The following is a 10,427-nucleotide window of genomic DNA, read 5'->3' on the forward strand; positions in this document are numbered from 1 at the left end:
TCCTTTCCATGTTTAGTGCTTCTTTCAGGAGCTCTTTTAGGGCAGGCCTGGTGGTGACAAAATCTCTCAGCATTTGCTTGTCTGTAAAGTATTTTATTTCTCCTTCACTTATGAAGCTTAGTTTGGCTGGATTTGCAATTCTGGGTTGAAAATTCTTTTCTTTAAGAATGTTGAATATTGCCCCCCACTCTCTTCTGGCTTGTAGAGTTTCTGCCGAGAGATCAGCTGTTAGTCTGATGGGCTTCCCTTTGTGGGTAACCCGATCTTTCTCTCTGGCTGCCCTTAACATTTTTTCCTTCGTTTTAACTTTGGTGAATCTGACAATTATGTGTCTTGGACTTGCTCTTCTCGAGGAGTATCTTTGTGGCGTTCTCTGTATTTCCTGAATCTGAATGTTGGCTTGCCTTGCTACATTGGGGAAGTTCTCCTGGATAATATCCTGCAGAGTGTTTTCCAACTTGGTTCCATTCTCCCCGTCACTTTCAGGTACACCAATCAGATGTAGATTTCACAAGAGGTCTTTTAATTTTATTGAGATCCCTTGTATGTGTTGTTTCTTCTCTCTTGCTGCTTTCAAGATTTTCTGTCTTTTTTTTTTGTACAGTTTGATTATAATTTGTCTCAGTGTAGATTTCTGATTTTATCTTAATTGATGTAGATTCATGTTTTATTAAATTTAGGTAGATTTTTGTCCATGATTTATTCAAAAATGCTTTCCTCCCCTTTCTCTGTATCTCTCCTTCTGAGATTGCTATTATATATATGTTGGTATGCTTGTTGGTGTCATAAATGTCTCCTGGACTCTCTGTTTTTCTTCATTTTTTCCTTTCTGTTCCAAAGACTGGATCATATTAAATAACCTATCTTCAAGTTTGCTAATTCTTTCTTCTGCCTGTTTATATGTATGTTTCAGTTATTATATATTTAACATTGATAATTTCTACTAGATACCTTTTTACACGTTCAATTTCTTTATTGATATTCTTTATTGATATTGGTATTCCTTATTTGACATAATTTTCCTGGTTTTCTTTAATTCTTTGTTCATGGTTTCCTTTCACTCTTTCAACTAATTTGAGATGGTCTTTGATTTACAGTTTTTATCTAGCAACTTTTTTGCAGAGATTTTTCAATTAATTTCTTATTTTCTTATGAATGGGATAGACCTTCTTACTTTTTTGAATGCAAAACATTTTTATTTTTGTTGAGAACTGGACTGGACATTTTGTACATTATAATGTGGTAACTCTAGAAATCACATTTCTCCCCTCCCCACTCAGGGTTTGTTGTGCTGCTTGTTATGGATTATTTGTTTGATTTAGTGATTTTTTTAAGATTTTTTTTGTAAAGACTGTATTTGTTGTGTTTTACCACTGAAATCTCTGTTCCACTATTTTAGTGATCTGTGAGTGATTTGGCAGAGAACTCCTTAAATGTCTGGAGCTAGAAACATACAAATGAATGAACAAACAAACAACAAACAACAAACACATAAGAGCACTCCGGGTCTTTGCAGGTTGGCTCTGTGTCGGAGTACTCTGTTTACAACTCTGTTTTGCCTTCATCTGTTTACACAGAGCCTAAGCATCAGGCAGAGGTGGAAGCTTAGGGACTCCTCAAGTTCTTATGAGGTCATGTTCACCTTTGTGCATGTGGCTGTCTTGGTTCCCATTCCATCGTGTATCTCCTTTCCCAGCATCTTTTCTCTTTTGTTTTTGGTGTGTCTATTGCTTTCTCTGATGCCTATACATTTCCTCATGTGGCTGTGGCTAGTAAATTTGCCTTTAAATACTTTAGACAAATATCACCCAAGAAACCAGTTCAGCCTTGGAAAAGCTTTAAGGCAATTGAGGCAAACCCTTGAGTTGATCCTTTAGGGAGCCACCAGAAAGGTGACATATAACGATAATTCCTTGGGAGTAAAGTCCATATTGGACCCTCTGGTGGCAGAAAGATGCACCTGGCATGTGGGCCACCACCTTCAGAGCTGCCACTGAGCCCAAGGGGAGGGGATGGTGAGCAGGTAACTAAAATCACGGGGATCTCTTATTGAAATCTAGGAGCCCCTTACCTCATTAATAAAGAAGTTCCTTCAGGTTGTTTTTTTATGAGATTCCAGAGTTCCAAAAAAGTCAATTCTGACGGTTTTTGCCAGTTCAATCACTGCTGTGGTGGAGGGATGGAGTCTTGGATTTACCTAGTCTGCCAATTTTGGTGGCAGATGATTTTTGACAAAGGTGCAAAAGCATTTCAATGCAAGAAAGGTAGCCTTTTTAATAAATGGTATTGGAGAAACTGGACATATGTTAAACAAAGAAATCTGACCAAAGACTGATATATTACATAAAAATTAACTCAAAATGGATAAATGTAAAATGTAGAACTATAATTTTTTTAGACAAAAACAGAAAATTTCAGGACCTAAGGCCAAGTGAAAAGTTTTTAGACACCAAAAGGACAAACCACAAAGGAAAAAAAAGGATAAGTTGGACTTCATGAAAACTTGAAATTTTCTCTGTTAACAGCATAGAAAACTAGTGAAAGACTAGAAGGAAATATTCGCAAACCACACATCTGAGAAAGGATGTATCTAAAATATATAAAGATCAGTAGAAAACAAAGCAACATTAAAAACAACCAATCCAATTAGAGAATAAGCAAAAGACATGAACAGACACCTCCCTAAAGAGGTTAAAGAGATGGCAAACAAGTTCATAAAAAGATCTTCAACATATTAGCCATGAGAAGAATGCAAATTAAACCACAATGAGACACCAGTGCACTCCTATCAGAATGTGTGAAATAAAAAGCTGACCGTACCAATGGCTGGTCAGGATGCAGAGACACTGGATCACTCATACATTGCTCGTGAGAATGTAAAATGGTGCAGCCACCCTGGAAAAGAGTTTGATGGTTTCTTAAAAAACAAAACATGCAACTAACTACTGTGTGACATAGTAATGACATTCATGAGGATTTATCCCAGAGATATGAAAACATATGTTCACGCCAAAATCTGTGCATGAATGTTCATAGCAGCTTTACTTGTAATAGACTGGGAAAAACCCTAATGTTCTTCATGGGTGCATGGTTAAACTAAGTGGTACATGCCGACCATGGAATACTACTCAGCAATAAGGAATGAATTATCGATACATACAACAAGTTGGGTGGATCTCAGGGAGCTATGCTGAGTGGAAAAAGCGAACCTCAAAAGTTTACATACTCTATGGTTTGATTTATATAACATTCTTGACATGACAAATTGTAGACATGGAAAACAGGTAAGTTCTTGCCAGGGACCGGGGTATGGGGAGGAGGAGCCTGTGACGATGGAACTGTTCTGTATTGTGGTTGTGGATACACAGAGCTACATGTGACACACACACACATACACACATACGAGTGTATGTAAAACAATGCATCCTCTGGTCTGGGTCTTTTGCATGGGTAAGATTTTGGTCAGAGTCATATGTCACCTGGTTGTCCCCTGAACCTGCCACATGTATTTCCCCTCCCTGCCCTTCCCTCAGGCAGAAGTGGAAATCGAGCAGCTTCCATGGGAATCTGAGAGAGCAGAAGAGGTGGAGGTGGAGGCTGTGTGGTTCTGTATCCACGCTGCTTCTGCAGCTCCTCTGCCTCTGAGCCACAGGAGGTGGTTGTGCAATATCCAGAGAGGCACTGGGCATCCCAGGATATTAGAGGTAGAGGTCGGCCTCCTTCAGCACCCTCCAGGGTAAACTGAGGGCCTGTGTGAAGAGCCCCGCATTGACTCCAGTGGGGTGGTGAGGCAGAGAGCTGCCCTGTGGAGGGGGCGCTCAGACATGCCATAAGACACAGGGTCGCTGGCTCCCTGGCAGGAGTGGGGGGCATCCTGCGTCAATCTGGCATGTCCCACACACCCCGGTGAGGCCACCTGGGGGCACTTGAGCGGGCCCATGGAATTGCCAAGTCCTGGGGTTAGGAAAAGGGGGCAGGTAGCCTGGACGGTGGTTCAGCATCATGTGCCTGACTGATGCCGTTCCAGGTTGGGGCTGACCAACCGCCAACCCGGTGAGACCAAGAGGGTCCTGAGGGCCACATGAGCCCAAGCCCATCTCTACCCTCAATACCGTGGAGCTCCCCAGAGACTGAGATGCCACACTGGGGAGAAACATGAAACGGGGAGAATTTTCCTCAAAGAGACTGAGTTAGTCTCCTGGAAGAGAAGGTGAGGCCTCAGAGTCACATGTCCTCCCTCTCTCCACCCCTAAACTCATCAGGATGAAACCATAAGGAGTAGGCTAACTTTTTGGAGGTGTTGCATCTGAGTCATATAATGTGCCATTTTTCTTCCCAATATATTGGTATAAAGGTAGAATATTCAAGTATTGGGGATGACCCAGAATAAAAAGTAAAAGCCCCCTTTCCCCAAGTCCTCTCACCAAAGGCACTTACTGTCAGCAGTTTCTGCAATTCTTCCCCAAATATTTAACTTTTAAAAAATATTTAAACCAAAAAGATAATCTACAGCACTCTCAGTGCCTCTCTTGCCTCTTTTCCTACTTAAATTGTCCTGAGAATCTTTCCACACCGACCCTTCCCTTTTACTTCTAATGACTGTAGAGTTTCATCATCATCAGTTTCCGCACTGACCCCCCACCCCTTTCACCTCTAATGACTGTAGCGTTTCACCATCATGAGTTTCCACACTGACCCCCACTTTTTACTTCTAATGACTGTAGAGATTCACCATCATTGGTTTCCACACTGACCCCCACTTTTTACTTCTAATGACTGTAGAGTTTCACCATCATTGGTTTCCACACTGACCCCCCAACCCTTTTTACTCCTAGTGAAGTAGAATTTCATCACCTTTGGAGACCTGACTTATTTCCCCTGTCCTCTGTGTGAACACTTCGCTTGTTTCAGTTTTTTGCTATTTCAAAAAATGTTGCAATACACATCTTTGTTTTTTGTGTATATTTTGGGGGAACACTTCTGAGTACCTACACAGGACAACTAGCAGTGTATGTTTGGATTATGGGGCACAGGAATTTATTTATTTATTTATTTATTTATTTATTTATTTATTTTTTGAGACGGAGTCTCGCTCTTTCGCCCAGGCTGGAGTGCAGTGGCGCTATCTTGGCTCACTGCAAGCTCCGCCTCCCGGGTTCACGCCATTCTCCTGCCTCAGCCTCCCGAGTAGCTGGGACTACAGGTGCTGGCTAACACGCCCGGCTAATTTTTTTTTTTTGTATTTTTAGTAGAGACGGGGTTTCACCGTGTTAGCCAGGATGGTCTCGACCTCCTGACCTCATGATCCACCCGCCTTGGCCTCCCAAAGTGCTGGGATTACAGGCGTGAACCACCGTGCCCGGCCGGAATTTATTTATTTTTAATAAAAAGTAAAACATGCTCGAAGTAAAAAAAAAATCAATCTGATATTTGAAGAGTAAAAAGTATAGCTCCTTTCTATTCAAGCCCGCATCCCCTATTTTCAGGGGGGTCATCATTTTTATTTCTCTTTCTACATCTTACCTGTAATTCCCTATGCCAAGGGTTAAAACTTGGTCCCTTGTGGAACACACTGTATCTGATGAATAATTCTCATTGACTAGATATGTAGACTTTATGAATGGAAAGGGTGAGATCAAGATAGATACCTACAAGGAAAGTGTCCCAAATCCGGACTAAGCAGAAATGTCCAGGGACATCTGGGGGAGGTGAGATGAAATATTCAGACTTTGCTTTTTGCTTCCCTGAGCTGCCCTGCCTCCCAGGTATAATTGTAGTCCCAGTGAGTCCTTGGAGACCTACAAGCTAAATGAGATATAGATTGAGTCATTCCTCTTGAATTTCACAGTCTGGAGTGCTGAGAGTCATCTGATCTTACGGCTCTGGTTAAAGAATTCTGGCCATCTAGCGGCCTGTGAAGGAGACTTGAGCACACACGAAGGCCTTGTTAATGGGATGGCCGTGGTAGGAGGTCCAAGTGCAATGCGGAAAGCTACAAAAAGAACGCACTGGTTCCAAGCAGGAATGTTTATGGAAGGAAGAAGGAATTTCAGACCCTCTGACATAGAGGCGCCATTTGGAAGAACTACCAAAACTGTATCAATTTGATACCATTTAACCTGGAGGAGAAGAGCCCAGCCTTATTTGTAGCTCCTCCCTCCCCAGGTGTGGGAGGTGGTGTTTGCGGGGGCAGAAAGGCCTGGGGGAGGAGATGGGGACCCCGAGTTTGTTTAGGATGGGCACACACACGTGGTGGCTTAACGTGCACCATCTCGCCGTTTAGTTTCTGATTGTAACCACAACAACCCAAAGGTGGGATCACCTTCTCCATTTACAAGTGAGAAAACCAGGCCCCCAAAGAGAAGGAATCGGGTGAGACTCCACTCATAGTGATCACTGGAGAGAGCTGGAGAGGACAAGGCTGCATTTCCTATGCTCCGTTTAAGGAGGCAGAGAACACGAATCTAAACGCAAAAACGTTTTCAGAAATATGGTTCTACAGAAAGGTTTTGGTCCTGAAAGGACTACGTTTCTATTATCTCAAAACTGCCTGCTGTGAAAAGTCACTATTTTCTTGGTGTTCAGTGCAGTGAATTGCAAACGCTGAGCCCTGGGCCCCCTTCCACTGCCCCCGGAAAGGTCTGGTTCTCCCCGAACGATCAAACTCAGGGCTCCCTTACAATGACTTTGGAGGGAGGGGCTTATTCTGATTTGGGGGATTCAATGAAGGAGGTTTTGGGGTGTGACTACAGCCTGCAGAAGGTGGGGATTTGTTCTGATGGTGACCAGGTAACAAGGGATTCGTGGGTAGGCCTGAGGCTGTGGCCATACTCTCTCCAGATACGGGATTCCCAGATACAGGAGGGGGTTCAGTCCTGCCTGGGTGAGGGTTCCTTCAGTCCCCATTGGAGACAGCGGCTTGTGCACCAAGCTGAAACAATCTCTTATTTGAAAATACGTCATGGTGATTTTACAAAAAACAAAACATGAAGAAAACACTCTAGGCTGGGGGTTGCTTGCCCCAGTGAGCAGTAAAAGCAGGTTGAGGGAACACTTTCTGGCTGGTTTTCCTCTTCCTCTTGCCTCATGGCTCTGGGCGAGTGTGTCTCTGCGAGGTGCTCAGGGGGCCCGGCCTACCATTGCGGGGGAGGGCAGGCGCCTGTGTGCAGGGACCTGGGGGGCCCATGCCTGAGTAGACAGCAGGGAGGTCGCAGGGATGGCGGGGACAGCCAGCCCTGCTGCCTGGTGACCATGTGCGCACAGCCTGCTTCCTCCCTCCGAGAGGCCTCTCTCGTCATGAAAAACAACAGATATTCATTCTACAGGCTTTGGGAAGTAGCCTTTGTTCCTCCTGACCCTGGAAAAGTGGCCTTAATCCAAAGTGATTACTTTGCAGCTCTCTCAGATTTATTCTTCAGTGATAGCCTCTCCTCTGCTGCCTGCATCTTGAGCTCCAATTGCCCGCGGCCTGTCACAGAAGGGCCATATGTCTTTCCGTCCCTGTGCAGAGAATGACACTGAAGTCTCTTTGTCCCCTCTGAAGCTTTTGTGTGTGCACGTGTGGCATTGACCTCCATGGCTCATTCCACCCACAGTGAAAAGGAACCATAAAAAGCACAGGGGTTTGAAAAGTAGCCCAGGCAGGAGGAAGGCGCTCCCGCCTGGATGCTCGCGGGGTCCCTGCATCTGTCTCCTTTGGCTGTTGGCAGCACTCGGGCCCTGGTGCGGGCAGCCGGAGGTGCGCCTGGGTATTGTCTGGGCAAGGGTGTGTGGGTCAACCTCCTTCCTTCCTGTCCCTGCAATCTATTGTCTTTCTGGGCAGGCTGAGAAGCAGGTCCAAAAGGGCTTGTGTACTTTGTTGCTGGGTCATTGAAGCTGCAAGAAGGAGGATTCCTTCTTCCCTTGAGGGTCTCTGTTCCTGGCATAGCAGCCTGGCCAATTGTCTTGATACCAGGATTTGGGGAAACCCCCTTTCTCCATTCTGGTGTTGCCTTTTTGCCTGCAAGGGACCTTGCTGTCTGCCTTTAACCTGATGCTTTAAGTCTTGCGGAGCCCTCCGGAGGGGCATGGGAGCACATTGCCTGCCTCTCCTTCACTGTCCCTCCACCATTTGGCATTTATATCCGGCAGGAGACAGGACATGCAACGACTTCATTTCCTGGGTGCCAAGTATTGATTGAAAGGTGTGTGTAGCCACACCCACTTTTCTGCCTGTTCAGAGTAACATGGATAATTTCTTTGGTCATTGTGTCTTGTCTCTGCTCAATGTGTTTTGCATTATATATATAAAAAAAAATTCAAATTAACTGCAGTTTAGCTGTGACTCAGTTTTTAATTGCTTGGAATTAGCACTTGATTTGCATAGTACTTGATTTGTCAATTATCTGTGACTTTGTGATTATCTGCACTAAAATGAGGGACCCTCCTGATTATGCTCCTTAATGGAAAGGGGCAGGACTGTGGGGGATCCCGTGATGGGAAAATCCAAAACCCACTGCGGTTTAACGCTGCCAGGCATGTGTCTTTCTGTTGCAGGAGGAACATGCTGCTCATTCTTGAAATTCACTTCCCCGGAAGACACGGCAACCATGAACACTGGATAAGAGGTGGGGAAGCTGCCTGGCTTCCACTGGGCCCTACCCATCCACCCATCTTGGCCTCCCCATTCTCTCTGTCCATGGGTGGTGACAAGCTTTGCCTTGACCTGAGCCCACGTACCTAGGTTTGCACCTTCTCTGGAGTGAAAGAGGAGATGAGTTATTTTAATCTTGAAGATCCCAGGTCAGAACATCAGTTTTCTAGTCCAAGCGCTGCCTCACCGTCTTCATTTATAAAATGAGAGAGGGGATGCACTGTTCCCCAAATCTGAGACCCAGGGTGTACGCGATTGGAGCCAAGTCTCACAGCTGGGGAGGAGTGGCTCTGGCACTTGAGTTCAGTTTGTCTGGCTCCAAATCTGTAGGGAGTGGGGGTCTCCCTTAGATAAGTAGGTTAAGATCCTTTTGTGGTTCATAAGCGTGATGATTGGGTTTTCATGCTCATGTGTGAGATATGCCTCTCTCAAGCCTTGTTACGACATCACATTACCTGTCTGATGTTACAAAAAAAAAAAAAAAAAAAAAAGAAGAGAAGAATAACAAGAACAACCACAAAAAGCCCCTCATCATCTCTCTGGGGCGTGCAGTGGGGCCGTTTCCATGGGGGTGGGCCTCAGAGCCCTCTGACTAATTCTTCTGGAGCACAGAGCCCCACCATGCTGATGTTCCGTGCGCTGGTCTGGGATGGTTCCCGCGCTCACAGCCTGGTGTGGTCAGCAGCAGGGTTTCATTCAGGTCTCTCCTTCCTGACACACTGAGAGACCTGCAGGCAGAGGCTGGCCTGAGTCACCTTTAGGGTCCCCAGGTGAGCTCTTGAATGTCTCCCCAGACCACCCCATCTCTCTGCTCCCACTCTGGGTCCTAACAGGGTCCTCCAAATCCACAGTTCTTACAGGGGATGTCTGCTCACTTAGGAGACGGCCCTGTCCCCAAGCACCCACTATGCCCTCCAGAACGGAGAAGACACGCAATTCTTCATTTGGGTTATGTGAAATGTTGGCCCCTCACTGTGATATGGAAGGGAAACAGGGAGGTACTGGGTAGAAGACCGAGGTTCCCTGGCAAAGGCCCCACCCTCAAGCCTGAAGACCTGAGGACCTGAATGAGGACAGGCATTTCTGTTTTTGCACCTAAAAAGTTGCCTTCTGGTTTGCTATGCCCCATATCCTGTCCCTGTATAAACCCAGGGGCACACATGCAAGTGGCTGAACATCAGGACCAGCAGACCAGTGAAGGCAGAACAACAAGGCAGAGAAAGAGAAAAGCGGAGGGACATCTGGAGGCTGAGGGGAGTTCAGCCAGGGGTGGCTAGAGAAAAGTCCAGCACTGGACAGCCCGATTCCAGGGGAAGACCTCCTTCCCCCTCCATCCCCTCCTTCCAGCTCCCCATCCATCTCACTGAGAGCCACCTCCTCCACTCAATAAAACCTTGCACTCATGCTTTATGGCCACATGTGATCTGAATCTTCTGGTACACTGGGCAAGAACTCGGAATACAGAACGCTGTCACACTAGCCCCCTGCCCTTGCAATAAGGCAGAGGGTCCATTGTGCTCATTAACACACAAGCCATCTGCAGATGGCAAATCCAAAAGAGTTTGGTAACACACACCCATTTGGGCTTTGGGGGTTGCAGACATCCATTTCTAGATGCTGCTGTGGAGCTGGAGCCCAAAAGTTCTTTTCCCGGCCTCTGCACCTGCCCGTCTGCATGCTCCCCTGAGGGGTTTGAGCTGTGGGGCGACCAAGCAGGTGACACCCCTACTGTACATCCTGCGAGGGGAACTCTCTGGTTTTAGCTGCATGGGGATTGCCTCACCTTTGCAACCCA

The 10,427-nt window shown here is 45.9% G+C and overlaps 1 non-coding gene across 1 annotated transcript; it reads left to right on the top strand.

Moving 5' to 3' along the window:
- The first annotated feature begins 8,996 nt into the window (after window positions 1-8,996).
- Window positions 8,997-9,097, top strand: LOC112439000 (small nucleolar RNA U13). The gene has a single exon (XR_003027308.1). It is a non-coding gene; the product is annotated as a small nucleolar RNA U13 (small nucleolar RNA).
- The last annotated feature ends 1,330 nt before the right edge of the window (window positions 9,098-10,427 follow it).

Source organism: Pan paniscus, chromosome 12 (assembly GCF_029289425.2).
Source record: "Pan paniscus chromosome 12, NHGRI_mPanPan1-v2.0_pri, whole genome shotgun sequence".
Classification (NCBI taxonomy): Eukaryota; Metazoa; Chordata; class Mammalia; order Primates; family Hominidae; genus Pan; species Pan paniscus.